Source organism: Acinonyx jubatus, chromosome X (assembly GCF_027475565.1).
Source record: "Acinonyx jubatus isolate Ajub_Pintada_27869175 chromosome X, VMU_Ajub_asm_v1.0, whole genome shotgun sequence".
Taxonomy (NCBI): Eukaryota; Metazoa; Chordata; class Mammalia; order Carnivora; family Felidae; genus Acinonyx; species Acinonyx jubatus.
In genome coordinates, this window is record NC_069389.1 from 49,213,750 (window position 1) to 49,227,204 (window position 13,455).

Genomic DNA, 13,455 nt, shown 5'->3' on the forward strand with positions numbered 1-13,455 from the left:
AGACAGTTCCACATGCACTCGAGAAGATAGTATATTCTGCTGCTTTGGGATGCAGAGTTCTAAATATATCTGTCAAGCCCATCTGATCCAATGTTTCGTTCAGGGCCCTTGTTTCTTTATTGATCCTGTGTCAAGATGATCTATCCATTGTTGTAAGTGGAGTACTAAAATCCTTTGCAATTACCACATTCGTATCAATAAGGTTGCTCTTGTTTGTGATTGTTTTATATATTTGGGGGCTCCCGTATTCGATGCATAGACATTTATAATTGTTAGCTCTTCCTTATGGATAGACCCTGTAATTATTATATAATGCCCTTCTTCATCTCTTGTTATAGACTTTAATTTAAAATCTAGTTTGTCTGATATAAGTGTGGGGTGCTGGGCCCTGGTGCCAGGCTGAGACCGGGTCGAGCAATGTTTCTTGTTGACTCAAGCCAACCCGGTGGTTCCCCCTCCCATTCCCTCACTTTCAAGGGCATACGAAAGCCTTGTCAAGGCTGAGAAAGTTAATTCCTGAAGCCTGTGGTCTGCAGGTGTTGGCAGTAATGCTACCTCCCTTTTTCTACCCCGAGTCAGATAGAAACAAACATGGGAATTGTGTTTTGCTAGCAATCTTACCAACAAGGTCTTGTTGTGACCCGTCTAGAAAATGCACAAGAAACACAGAACTAAATGTTTTGGTTGGCAGCGATTATGTAAAACCTGTTTATTCTTAGAATGGCCTGACCCATAAGAGTTTGGATATAAAAGATTGTGTACAGCAACAATAAAGCCGTCACTTGGGCCATCAGCCCAGGGGACCCTCCTGTTCCCAAACTTTCTCTTCTCTCTTTTTTTCTTGCATTCCCCTACCCTCAGGACCTTGACCTCGGTGTTTGTCTTGCCAATCGCGACAAGTGGCATCTGAACAGGGACCTGAGACAACAAGGAGGAAAGCGAAAGCAGACCACGCGGCATCTAATTCAGGTAGGGGAACAGTGCCAGCAGCACAGACGACGGGAGTAAAACTATGGGACAAAAACAGTCTATGGAACAGGGATATTTTATAACTGCCTTGCAGGCTCTTATGAAAGAGAAGGGAATTAAGGTTTCTCAGTCAGCCCTTAGGGAATTTTTTGACATAGTGCATGATTATTGCCCATGGTTTCCAGACAGGGGTACAGTTGATTTAAAGGATTGGCAGCGAGTTGGTCAGGAACTTAAAAATCAAATGAAGATTTGTGGGGCTATGGTTCCAGGGACCTTGTGGTCTACTTAGACCTGTATTAAAAAGGTCCTTGATCCGGGAGGTTGCTACAAAATTTGAAAGCATTTAATGCTGTCATGAAGCCTATGGGGGCTTTGCAACCTGTCCTCCCTTCCCCATCGGCCATTCCTTTACAATATCAATTACTAGTTTTGGACTTAAAAGATTGTTTTTTTACCATTCCGTTGGCCCCTGGCGACGGAGAACATTTTGCATTCTCCCTGCCTTCCACTAACTTACAGGAACCTGCTAAGCGGTATCAGTGAAAGGTCTTACTGCAAGGCATGGCTAACAGTCCAACTTTATGTCAAAAATTTGTGGCCAGAGCAATTACCCCTTTTAGACAGAGTTTTCCCCATGTATATTGTATCCATTATATGGATGACTTACTTTTGGCTGCTGAAACTAAAAAATTATTACAGGAGGCTTTTATTTCTCTTCAAAGATGCCTTAAAGCATATAATTTGATTGTTGCCCCTGAGAAAGTTCAAAGGGAAGCACCTTTTAAATACCTAGGGTATCTCATCTCCAAATCAACTGTCCAACCTCAAAAAGTATCAATTAGAACCGGACATTTGACTACTTTAAATGATTTTCAAAAATTATTAGGAGATATAAATTGGATTAAAAATACACTAGGGGTCACCACAAAACAATTACTGCCTTTGTTTAATATTCTAAAAGGAGATAGTTCTCCAGCATCCCCGTGAAGTCTCACTCAGAAAGCTAAAAAAGCTATGAGACATATAGAACAGACCATTCAGCAGGCCCAAGTCACTAGAATTGACCCTTCTCAGCCTTTGTATCTAATAATATTAAAACCTCAGGTCATCCCCTTTGCAATTCTGTGACAATCTCATGGCCGACTTAAATGGCTACATTTAGCCTTACACTCTCTACATGTCATTAATCCTTTGCTATCTATGTTTTGTCTTCTCATCATTAGAGGAAGATCCCGAGCTGTTCAGCTCTTTGGACACGATCCAAAATTTATTGCATGTGCCTTTCTGACACAAAAGCTGGTGGACGCTGCTTTTGCCCAGTCCATCATATGGCAACTTGCCTTGGCTAATTTTACAGGTCAAATTAAATTTCATTTACCTTCTGATTCTTTAATACAAGGTTTCAATCTTATAGATATTTTGCCCTATAATCCTATTGTTTGTCAGCCGATTAAAGATGCTGCTTCCATTTTTGTGAATGCTAGTAAAAAGGGTAAAATTGCAGTGTATTATGTTACTTCCCAACATAAAAATTTAATCACTTTAAATTATACGACTAAATCTATCCAAAGGGCCAAGCTTTATGCTGTACAGGTAGCCCTAAAAACTTACCCGGAATCTATAAATGTCTATTCTGACAGTCAATACGCTGTCAAAGCCGTGTTGCAACTTCCCACTGCCTTTATACTGACAGCAGATGAGAAACTTTATCATCTATTTCATGCTATACAAAAACTTCTTAATTTACGGCACAGTCCAATTTATATTTCCCACATTCGAGCTCACACCGACCTGCCTGGTCCCCTAGTTGCTGGGAATCTGATAGCCGATACAACAACCCATTTATCGCAAGCTCTGTCCATTACCACTCCTTTGGAAACAGCCAAAAGGAGTCATTATAATTTTCATCAGAATGCGGCAGCCCTTCGACGAGAATTCAAAATGTCTCGTGAAGTGGCCAGACAAATTGTTAAACAATGCAGCATCTGTCCGCAATTCTTCCCACAGCCGGTCTATGCCATTAATCCCCGAGGTCTTTGACCCAATGATTTGTGGCAAATGGACGTTAGCCAATATTTACCTTTTGGAAAATTGCAATATATACATGTGTCTGTAGATACTTGCTCAGGCTATATACATGCTTCAGCCCACTCAGGAAAAGCATTTGTTGATGTTCAAAATCACCTATTTTCTGCCTTTGCAGCAATGGGCAAACCTCATAAAATAAAAACTAACAATGGTAATGCTTATACTTCTAAATCTTTTACAGAATTTTGCCGCCAACTCCAAATTGAGCATACAACTGGCATTGCTTATAATTCCACAGAACAGGCTATTGTTGAGCGAGCTCATCTGACTCTAAAACAGTATCTGCAAAAACTTAAAAGAGGGGGAAATATTAAAAAGAAAAATAAAGTATTCCCCACATGTACATCTCACTCTTGTGTTGTATGTTTTAAATTTTTTAAATGTCAATGAAGCAGGGATGACTGCCACAGAGCGTCGCTGGGAAAAGAGTCAAAAACCTCTCTTGATGGCAAGATAAAAAGATATGCCAAAAGGCGTTTGGCGAGGCCCAGACCCAGTCCTTTGAAAAGGGCGAGGGTATGCTTGTGTTTTTCCACAGGATGAGGAAGCGCCACGCTGGGTCCTGCTTCGGCTCCTCAAAGACATTACGGTTGCGCCGAAAAATGGCCAAATTGACAGTGACGGAGCCCCCCCAGAAGCGACAACAGCGGAGTCATAAGGTGGGTACACCCACCTGGGGACAAATAAAGAACCTGCTAACCCAGGCCACTGATGTAGTAATGGCCTCAGGTAGAGAGATAACGGCCACACATGTCTTCTTGGCATGCCTGTGCATTCTCACTACAACCGGGGAGTCTGCCCTCTATTGGGCATACATGGTAGGTCCTCCTACAGTACAACCTGTAACATGGAGAGACCCCACACCCATAGTATACACCAATCTCACCTTTATGGGAGGGGAAGATACAGGGTTTTTGCCCACTGTGTTGGCCTCTATAAATTGGCACTCTCTGCAGGAGTACCCATCTGCCTACAAAGGGAGTCTACACCGTACAAACTTGCTTATGGGTGTTTGGGTACAAAACCAGTAGGGCGGTCTATTACTTATACTATGTGGCAAAATGGCAAGCGTCCTTCTGAATGGTACCCTGCTCCGTTGCCGCTTATTGGCAAAAAAGAAAATTATTTAAAAAATGGATGTTTTTTGGACCTTGTAATACCCCTCAAAATCTTCCTATATGTCCCTCAGCTGGTCAAGGCTTTACTGGGGACTCACCTTGGGGTATATGTGCCCAATCCTCTTCATTGAGGATGACTCCTAAAGACATAAACTATACCATTACAGATTATTCCCGAAAGGCCCGGCTAGCTCAGTTGGTAGAGCATGGGAATCTTAATCCCAAGGTCGTGGATCCACCTCCTAGCGAGGTACAGGTACACCGCAAGATTATCCCACAAACCATTTTACAATCTCCTAAAAAAAATTCATTCTGATCTTTAAAAATTATATGCTACCTTTAATAAAATATATACTAATAACAGCTTTAGTTTTCCAGAATATTATGTTTCTCCAATTCTGCAATTGCGTGTCTGTGTTCCTCCACCCTACTATCTGATTGTTGGACATGGGACCATTACTCCAGTAAAAAAAAAATGGTCATCAGTTATACTGGCTGACGTGTCCTGCTTGTGTTTTAACCAATTGTCTACCAGGAGATAAACCCTCTAAAAGTGAAATAAAGGTTTATCTGGTCTTACAACCTCCCTATTGGATATTGCCAATAAATGTTACAGGACCTTGATATCCTAATTATAAGATACAATTGGCCTTAAAAATCAGTAAATGGCTACGCAGGACCAAATGGTTTCTTAAACTCTTAATTGCTGGACTCATAGCAGCAGTAACTGTAATTGCCTCTACAACTGTATCTATAATATCCTTACATAAAAGTGCCCAAATGGCATCCCATGTAAATAAATTGGCTCATAATGTATCCAAGGTGTTTGTCACTCAAAAACAAATAAACCGTAAATTAAAAGCCCAATTAGAGGCACTAAAAAAAAAATTAATATATCTTAGTGATCAGTTTGCTGTTTTGCGTACCAAACTTTCTTTAATTTGTCATGATGCATATAAGCATATCTGTGTTACCCCTTTAGAGTATACCAATGTGACATGGGGACAAGTGCGTCGTCATTTACAAGGGGTTTGGCATAATGCTAATACTAGCTTAGACCTCTTACAGCTACAAAAAAAGATAAATGCTGTTGCAAGTAGCTCACTCAGTTTCCCTGACCCTGGAGATCTCGCTAAAACCATACTACACCAACTTAATGGGTTTAATCCATTTAATTTTCTTCAGCATTCCTTTTAGATCTTTATTAAAATTGTTTCCATAGTATCTGTTATACTTGTCTTACTGTTATTTCTGGAGATGGGGTCTTACTGCCTTTACCACATACCAAGCCAAAATACACATGTTACAATTACAAACGATAGGGGGACATGTGGGGGGCCGGGCCCCGGTGCCAGGCTGAGACTGGGTCGAGCAATGTTCCCTGTTGACTCAAGCCAACCTGGTGGTTCCCCTCCCATTCATGTGGGAGGCCGGGCCCCAGCGCCAGGCTGAGACCAGATCGAGCAACGTTCCCTGTTGACTCAAGCCAACCCGGTGGTTCCCCCTCCCATTCCCCCACTTTCAAGAGCATACGAAAGCCTTGTCAAGGCTGAGAAAGTTAATTCCTGAAGCCTGTGGTCTGCAGGTGTTGGCAGTAATGCTACCTCCCTTTTTCTATCCCAAGTCAAATAAAAACAAACAAAAATTGTGTTTTGCTAGCAATCTTATCAACAAGGTCGTGTTGTGACCCGTCTAGAAAATGCACAAGAAACACAAAACTATATGTTTTGGTTGACAGCGATTATATAAAACCTGTTTATTCTTAAAATGGCCTGACCCATAAGAGTCTGAATATAAAAAATTGTGTACAGCAACAATAAAGCCGTCACTTGGGCCATCAGCCCAAGGGACCCTCCTGTTCCCAAACTTTCTCTTCTCTCTTTTTTTCTTACATTCCCTTACCCTCAGGACCCTAACCTCAGTGTCGCGCCGGTCGCGACATATAAGTATAGGTACTCCAGTTTTCTTTTGACTTCTAGCATGGTAGACAGTTCTTCATCTCCTCACTTTCAATCTGAAGGTGTCCTCAGGTCTAAAATGAGTCTCTTCTAGACAGCAAATAGTTGGGTCTTGTTTTTTTATCCATTATGATACCCTATATCTTTTGGTTGGAGTGTTTAGTCCATTTGCATTCAGTGTTATTGAAAGATATGGGTGCAGAATTCCTGTGATGTCTGTAGGTTTCATGCATGTAGTGATGTCTCTGGTATTTTGTGGTCCTTGCAACATTTCACTCAAGAATTCCCCTTAGGATCTCTTGTAGGGCTGGTTTAGTGGTGATGAATTCCTTCAGTTTTTGTTTAGGAAGACCTTTATCTCTCCTATTCTGAATGACAGACTTGCTGGATAAAGGATTCTCAGCTGCATATTTTTTTCTGTTCACCACATCGAAGATTTCCTGACATTCCTTTCTGGCCTGCCAAGTTTTAGCAGGTAGGTCTGCCACTACTTTTATGTGTCTACCTTTTTAAGTTATAGCCTGTTTATCCTTAGCTGCTTTCAGAATTCTCTCTTTATCCTTGTGTATTTTGCCAGTTTCACTATGATATTTCATGCAGAAGGTTGATTCAAGCTACATCTGATGGGAATTCTCTGTGCCTCTTGGATTTCAATGCCTTTTTACTTCCCCAGATCAGGGAAGTTCTCAGCTATGATTTGTTCAAGTACACCTTCAACCCCTTTCTCTCTCTCTTGAACTTCTATAATTCCTATGATATGGATATTGTTCCATTTGGTTGCATCTCTTAGTTTTCTAATTCTCCCCCTCATACTCCTGAATTTTTTTATCTCTCTTTTTCTCAGCCTCCTCTTTTTCCATAATTTTATCTTCTAATTCACCTATTCTCTCCTCTGTCTCTTCAATCCGTGCTATGGCTGCCTCCATTTTATTTTGCACCTCATTTATAGCATTTTTTTAGCTCCTCATGACTAATTGTTAGTCCCTTGATCTCTGTAGCAATAGATTCTCTGCTGTTTTCTATGCTTTTCTCAAGCCCAGCGATTAATTTTATGACTATTATTCTAAATTCTTGTTCCATTATGTTGCTTAAATCGTTTTTGATCAAATTGTTAGCTGCCGTTACTTCCTGGAGTTTCTTTTTAGGAGAATTCTTCCCTTTCGTCATTTTGGCTTGTCCCTGCAGTAGCTCCCAACTGCAGGGCACTTCCCCTGTGCTGTCTGGAGTAACTTGTGTTGGTGGGCAGGGCTGTAGTCAGACACAATATCTGCCCCAAGCCCACTATTGGGGCCATAGTCAGACTGGTGTGTATCTTATCTTCCCCTCTCCCAGGGGAAGGACTAACTGTGGAGTGGTGTGGCCCCAGTCTTGGCTACTTGCATACTGGCTGGCTTGTGGTGCTGCTTCGATGGGATCTGGACAAGGGCGTATTAGTCTGGGTGGATCTGCAAGGTGCACAGGGAAGGGAGGGGCAGGCTTTGCTCACATTGCCATCAGTGTTCCCCTTCCAGAGGGGCCTTGCAGCACTGGGAGGGAGGCAGGCCCATTAGAGAGATGGATCCACAGAAGCACAACATTGGGCATTTGCGTGGTGCAAGCAAGTTAGGTGACAGGCTGATTTTCTCCACAGTTATTTAGACAGTCTCTTATTTACCTCAACTCTTATCTCATGTAGCAGAAACTAAAATAGTTGCCTATAAATGATTTTGGGATTGTCCCCAGGACAAAGCTCTAGCATTGAGTTTCATGTCAGGCAAAATAAAGTTAAGCCTTTGGAGTAGGATATTCCAGGGAACAAAAAACGTATTAAATTATAACTATTTGGGCATGAGACTTTGAAAGTACTGCACCAATCTTATGCTCCATCTGATATTAATACTGTGAGCTGTTATTTTTCAAGACCAACAAGATGGGAAATGGGATGGTACCTGTATACGTTAATATGCCACAACCTGTAATTTACTATTCTTACTAGATGCACCCATTGTTCTTGAATAAGCATTCCATAGTTTCTGTGGCACATGTTACATTAATTTCCAAAATTCCAAAAATGTTGAGTTTGACAGTTTTTCCCAGTTTTTTTTTTCCTGGCTTTAATGTAGGGGTAGATATTTAGAATTCCCTACTCCATCATTTTAAATGACACGTAAAATATATTAAAATAAATTTTATCTTTGCCTACAAATATAGCTTCTCTTTTGTTCTCCTATTGACTTTGCACAAATGTTTCTAAAGTCCTAATTTAAAACATTTTTTATTGTTTATTTGTACATATAGAGAGACAGAGGGCGAGTGGGAAGGGACAGAGAGAGAGACAGGAAGACACAGAATTTGAAGCAGGCTCCAGGATTCCAGCTGTCAGCACAGAGCCAGATCAGGGCTTGAATTCATGGACTGTGAGATCATGACCTGAGTGGAAATTGGATACTTAATGGACTGAGACACCCAGGTGCCCCATAAGGCTATAATTGTTTTTACTTTGCACTAAAACATGATAGTAGATTTTTTTAACCTTATCAGAACTCCTGAAAAATATTTCTTACATTGTACATATTGTTTCAGACACTTTTCTGTATGCATGTTATATTTTACAAATTTTAAAAAAATAAAGTTTTTATTTATTATTTTTTTGAAGGAAAGAGAGAGGCAGAGCATGAGCAGGAGAGGAGCAGAGAGAGGGAGACACAGAATTCTAAGCAGGCTCCAGGCTCTAAGCTGTCAGCACAGAGGCCAATGTAGGGCTCGAACCCATAAACTGTGAGATCATGACCTAAGCCAAAGCTGGAAGCTCAACCAACTAAGCCATCCAGGCACCCTTATATTTTACAATTTTAAGCAAGGTTTGAAAAAGTGAGAAACAAAAATCTGGGAGAGTTGAGTTTCTTTGATGAATTTCAATACAACAAAGAAACAAAATACAAAGAAACAAAAAAAAAACCTCCAGAAATAATTATTAAATTATTAATTTCATAGAAGTCTAAAATATGTAAAACTAAGAATTTCTGGAAAATATTCACGTAAGAATGCCCTATTTTAAATATTTCCATTGCCTAAGTTTTCAGATTTTTTTCTTCATTATTCTTATGTTCAGCTTCAAGAAATTAAATATACTTTAAACCTGTTTGAACATTTTAATGCAGACAAGATGAGATGAATATTTTTCTCCTTGCTTTCCCCCCACAAAGTACAATGAGAAATCATGGAAATGTCACAAGAGATAGTAACAGCAAAATTTTGAAAGGTGGGAAGGAAGAAGTCTCTTGGTTACTGACAGAGTACAAAAAGAATAACAACACAACAGCCAAGTGTTTTATGACCTCCAACAAAACATAAAATGGTGAGCCAAGCCTAGCATTTCCTTACACCTAAATTAGCAATCTATGTTATCCCAAGAAAGCTTAAACCTTTCTTATAAAGAACTGGATACCAGCTGACAGTGCATATGAGACCAATAGCACTGGGATCCATAGGAGAATCAGTGAAAATAAATGGACAGTGAAGGTGATCTTCTTCACCACTGGGACTGAGACTGCTTCTTTCACTGAGATTCACAAGCAATACAAGGAGTACCAATAAGGGGAACACTGTCACAGAAAGTGACCTGGACTGGGAAGCCTCTTGTCCACAATGACCATAGTCTCCACTCTCACACAAAGAAAAATTAGGCAACCTGGATGCACTGGAATAAAGGAGGCTGAGTCAAAATCTGGCTTAATCTATTGAGTCTTTTTATCCTTGCAGACCAGAGATTGTTTTTCTCCACCTAAAATAATAAGCAGCATGACCTCTGGAAACTCCTCAGGCACCATGTACTACAGTTAACAAAAGTAAGCCAGACCCTGTGTAGTAGAACTAAAAAGCATCACACCCTGCTAAAAGTAAAGATTTAAATGTGAGCTAAAGCCTTCAGACATAATAGCCAAAATGCCCAGCATACAATTGAAAATGACATATCGTAGTAAGTAATATGAAAACCAAAATTTGAATAAAAAAATAAATTAACAGACCCCAACACTGAGAGAAATTTAATGTTGGAATTAAATAACAAGGACTTTAATGGAGTCATCAAAACTACTTTTTAAATGGCAATTACAGAGAAGGGTGGGAAGATGGTAGCAGAACAAGAGGACCCTAGCCTCATCTCGTCCCATGAATACTACCAGATAACTACAAAATCATCCTAAGTGCCCTAGAAAATGACCTGAAACTGACAGAACAAATGACATGACTAAACATATAGAAGAAGTCACATCAAAGAACGTAGAAAGTGCAGACACACAGATTAGGAGAGAAATGGATCCTGGCCACCATAGCCAGCTTCCTCCCAAAGCTGCAGTTGTAGAGAAAGGCAAAAGACAGACCAATACACAAGGGACCTCAAACAAGGAAGATGAATTCCCATAGCAATTGACTTGGAAACAAGAGGGCCTGAATTTTGTGAGTTCTTTCAATCAGCAGGGCTTAGATCCAGGAGTTTTAAAGATCAGTGGGTTTGGCCCAGGGAGAGCCCAGAGGGCATTAGGACTGCTCTTGGAGACAGGCATGGAAAACAACCTGGGGACATACAGAGTGGAAATAGCATTCTCCAGTGCATGTGGCACACTGTGGGGACATTAATTCCTCATCTCAGAGCATATCCCAAAGAGGCAGCATTCACTGAGACACCCCTCCATGAACAAAAGAACTGGCAGATTCCATTTCCCTCTACCACCCCTCAGCATAAACACAGGGCTATGTGTAGAAAAAAGTACAGCTCCTACACTCACTACCAACTTGCTTTCACCAATCCTCCTACTCTCCTCTCCCTGTGCTGTAGTGAAACCTCCATTCCCAATCAAACTTGCATTAGTCCCAGCATGTGGGTTGCCTCACCAAGAAGACAGGCCCAAACCTCAGCCAACACCATGTCTCTCAACCCAGGAGTTTTGCAGGGCCTCAGTTGCAGCGGTAGTGGCAACAGGTCTCTTTTCACAAGCACTAGAGAACACTTAGCAAAAACTCATCTCATTCAGTCCAGGGACCAAAGAATGAACAAAACAAGCAAAGAAAGCCAATGAAGACGACTGGCCTGAAGGATAAAGTGGCCAGGACATCACAGCCGAGCACAGTGAGCACACATTGGAGACAATATCTGAAGCACCAGGCTCTGGTGAACAGGAGACTCTACACAGCAGGGCACTACAGGATGTCTTCTTCATAAGGCCATTAATTTCAACAGCAAGAGACATAGAAGACTTTCCTAAAACAGAGAAACGGGCAGAGACTTCAACAAAATGAGAAAACAGAGGAATTTGACCCAAATGAAAGAACAGGACAAGGCCACAACCAGAGATCTAAGTGAAACAGGTAAAAGTAACATGACTGATAGGGAATTTAAATTAATTATCATAAACATACTAATTGGAGTTGAGAAAAAGGTGGAAGACTTCAATGAGACACTCAACAGAGATATAAGGAATAACATAGCTGAGATAAAGCGTTCAATAAACAAGATTAGAAAAAAATGCTTGATAGAATACATAGCAGGAAGAAAGAAGCAGAGAAATCAATTAATGACCTAGAAGACAGAGTAATGGAATCAAACTGAACAAAATGGAGAAGAAAGAATTATGCATAATGAGAATAGATATAAGGAACTCAGTGAATCCATCAAATGTAATGGCATTTGAATTATAGGGATCCGAGAGGGATAAGAGAGAGAAAAGGGGGCAAGAAGTTTATTTGAAGAAACAATAGTTGAAAACTTCCCTATTCTGTAAAAGGAATCAGATATCCAGATGCAGAAGGCACAGAGAACCCCCCCCCAAAATAAATCAACAAAAGAAGATACACACCAAGACACACAATAATTAAGATGGGTAAATGTAGTGATAAAAAAAAATTAAAGGAGGAAGATGGGGGAGCTCAGTCAGTTAAGTAGCAGACTCTTGATCTGGGCTCAGGTTATTATCTCAGGGTCATGATATTGAACCTTGCATTAGGCTCTCCCTCTCCCTCTTCCCTTCCCCTGCTCGCTTGCTCTTTCTCTCAAAAAAAAAAATGGAGCAAGACAAAAGAAGACAGTTACATACAAGGGAAACCTCATAAAACTATCAGTGGGTTTTTCAGTAGACACTTTCCATACCAGAAGGGAGTGACATGATATGTTCAAAGTGATACATGGGAAAAATATGCAGCCGATAATACTCTATACAGCAAAAGTATCCTTCAGAATAGAATGAGAGATAAAAAAGTTTACAGGGCAAAGAAAAACTAAAAGAGTTCATAACCACTAAACCAGCCCTGCAGGAAATATTAAAGGGGACAGTGAGTGGAAAGAAAAGTACAAAAATGACAGTATGGAAATAGGTAATACAAAAGCATTTAAAATGAATAGTTCCATAAGAAAATCAGTCAAGGAACTAACCAAATTAAAAGATGTAAAATAGGATACCATATATCTAAAATGTGAGAAAGAGAAAGTAAACAATGGGATCAAACTTAAACAATCATCAACATAATATAGACTGCTATATGCAGAAGATGTTATACACAAACTTAACAGTAATCACATATCTAAACCACTAATAGATATGCAAAGAATAGAGAGAAGAAATCCAAATATATCTTTAAGAAATTTGGGAAAGAATGAAAGAGAAAGAAGGAAGGATAGGAGAAAAAGTTTAAAAAAATGGCAAAACAAGTAATAAAATGGCAATAAATACATACCAATTAGGATTATTTTGAATGCAACAGACTAAATGCTCAAATCAAAAGATGTAGAGTGACAGAATGGATAAAAACAAACAAACAAAGAAAAAAACAAGGCTCTTCTGTATGTTGCCCACAAGAGGCTCCTTTTAGACTTAAAGACACCTGCAGGTTGAAAGTGAGGGGATGGAGAAACGTCTATCATGCTAATGGATGTCAAAAAGAAACCTGAGCATCAATACCTACATCAAAAATAGATTAAAAAAAAAGAGTGTAATAAGAGAGAAAGGACTATATAATAATAAAGGGGACAATCAAACAAGAAGACAAAACAATTGTAAAAACTATGCACCCAATATGAAAGCACCCAAAAACATAAAAAAGTTCATAATATACATAAAGAAACTAACCAACAGTAATACAATAATAGAAAAGTACATTAACACCCCACTAACCTCAATGAACATATCATCTAATCAGAAAATCAGTAAGCAAACAACGACTTTGAATGACACATTGGGAAAGGGCATTTAACAAATATATTTAGAATATACCATCTTTAAAAAGAAAATTAACACTTATTTTTGAGAAACAGAGAAAGACAGAGCATGAGCATGGGAGGGGCAGAG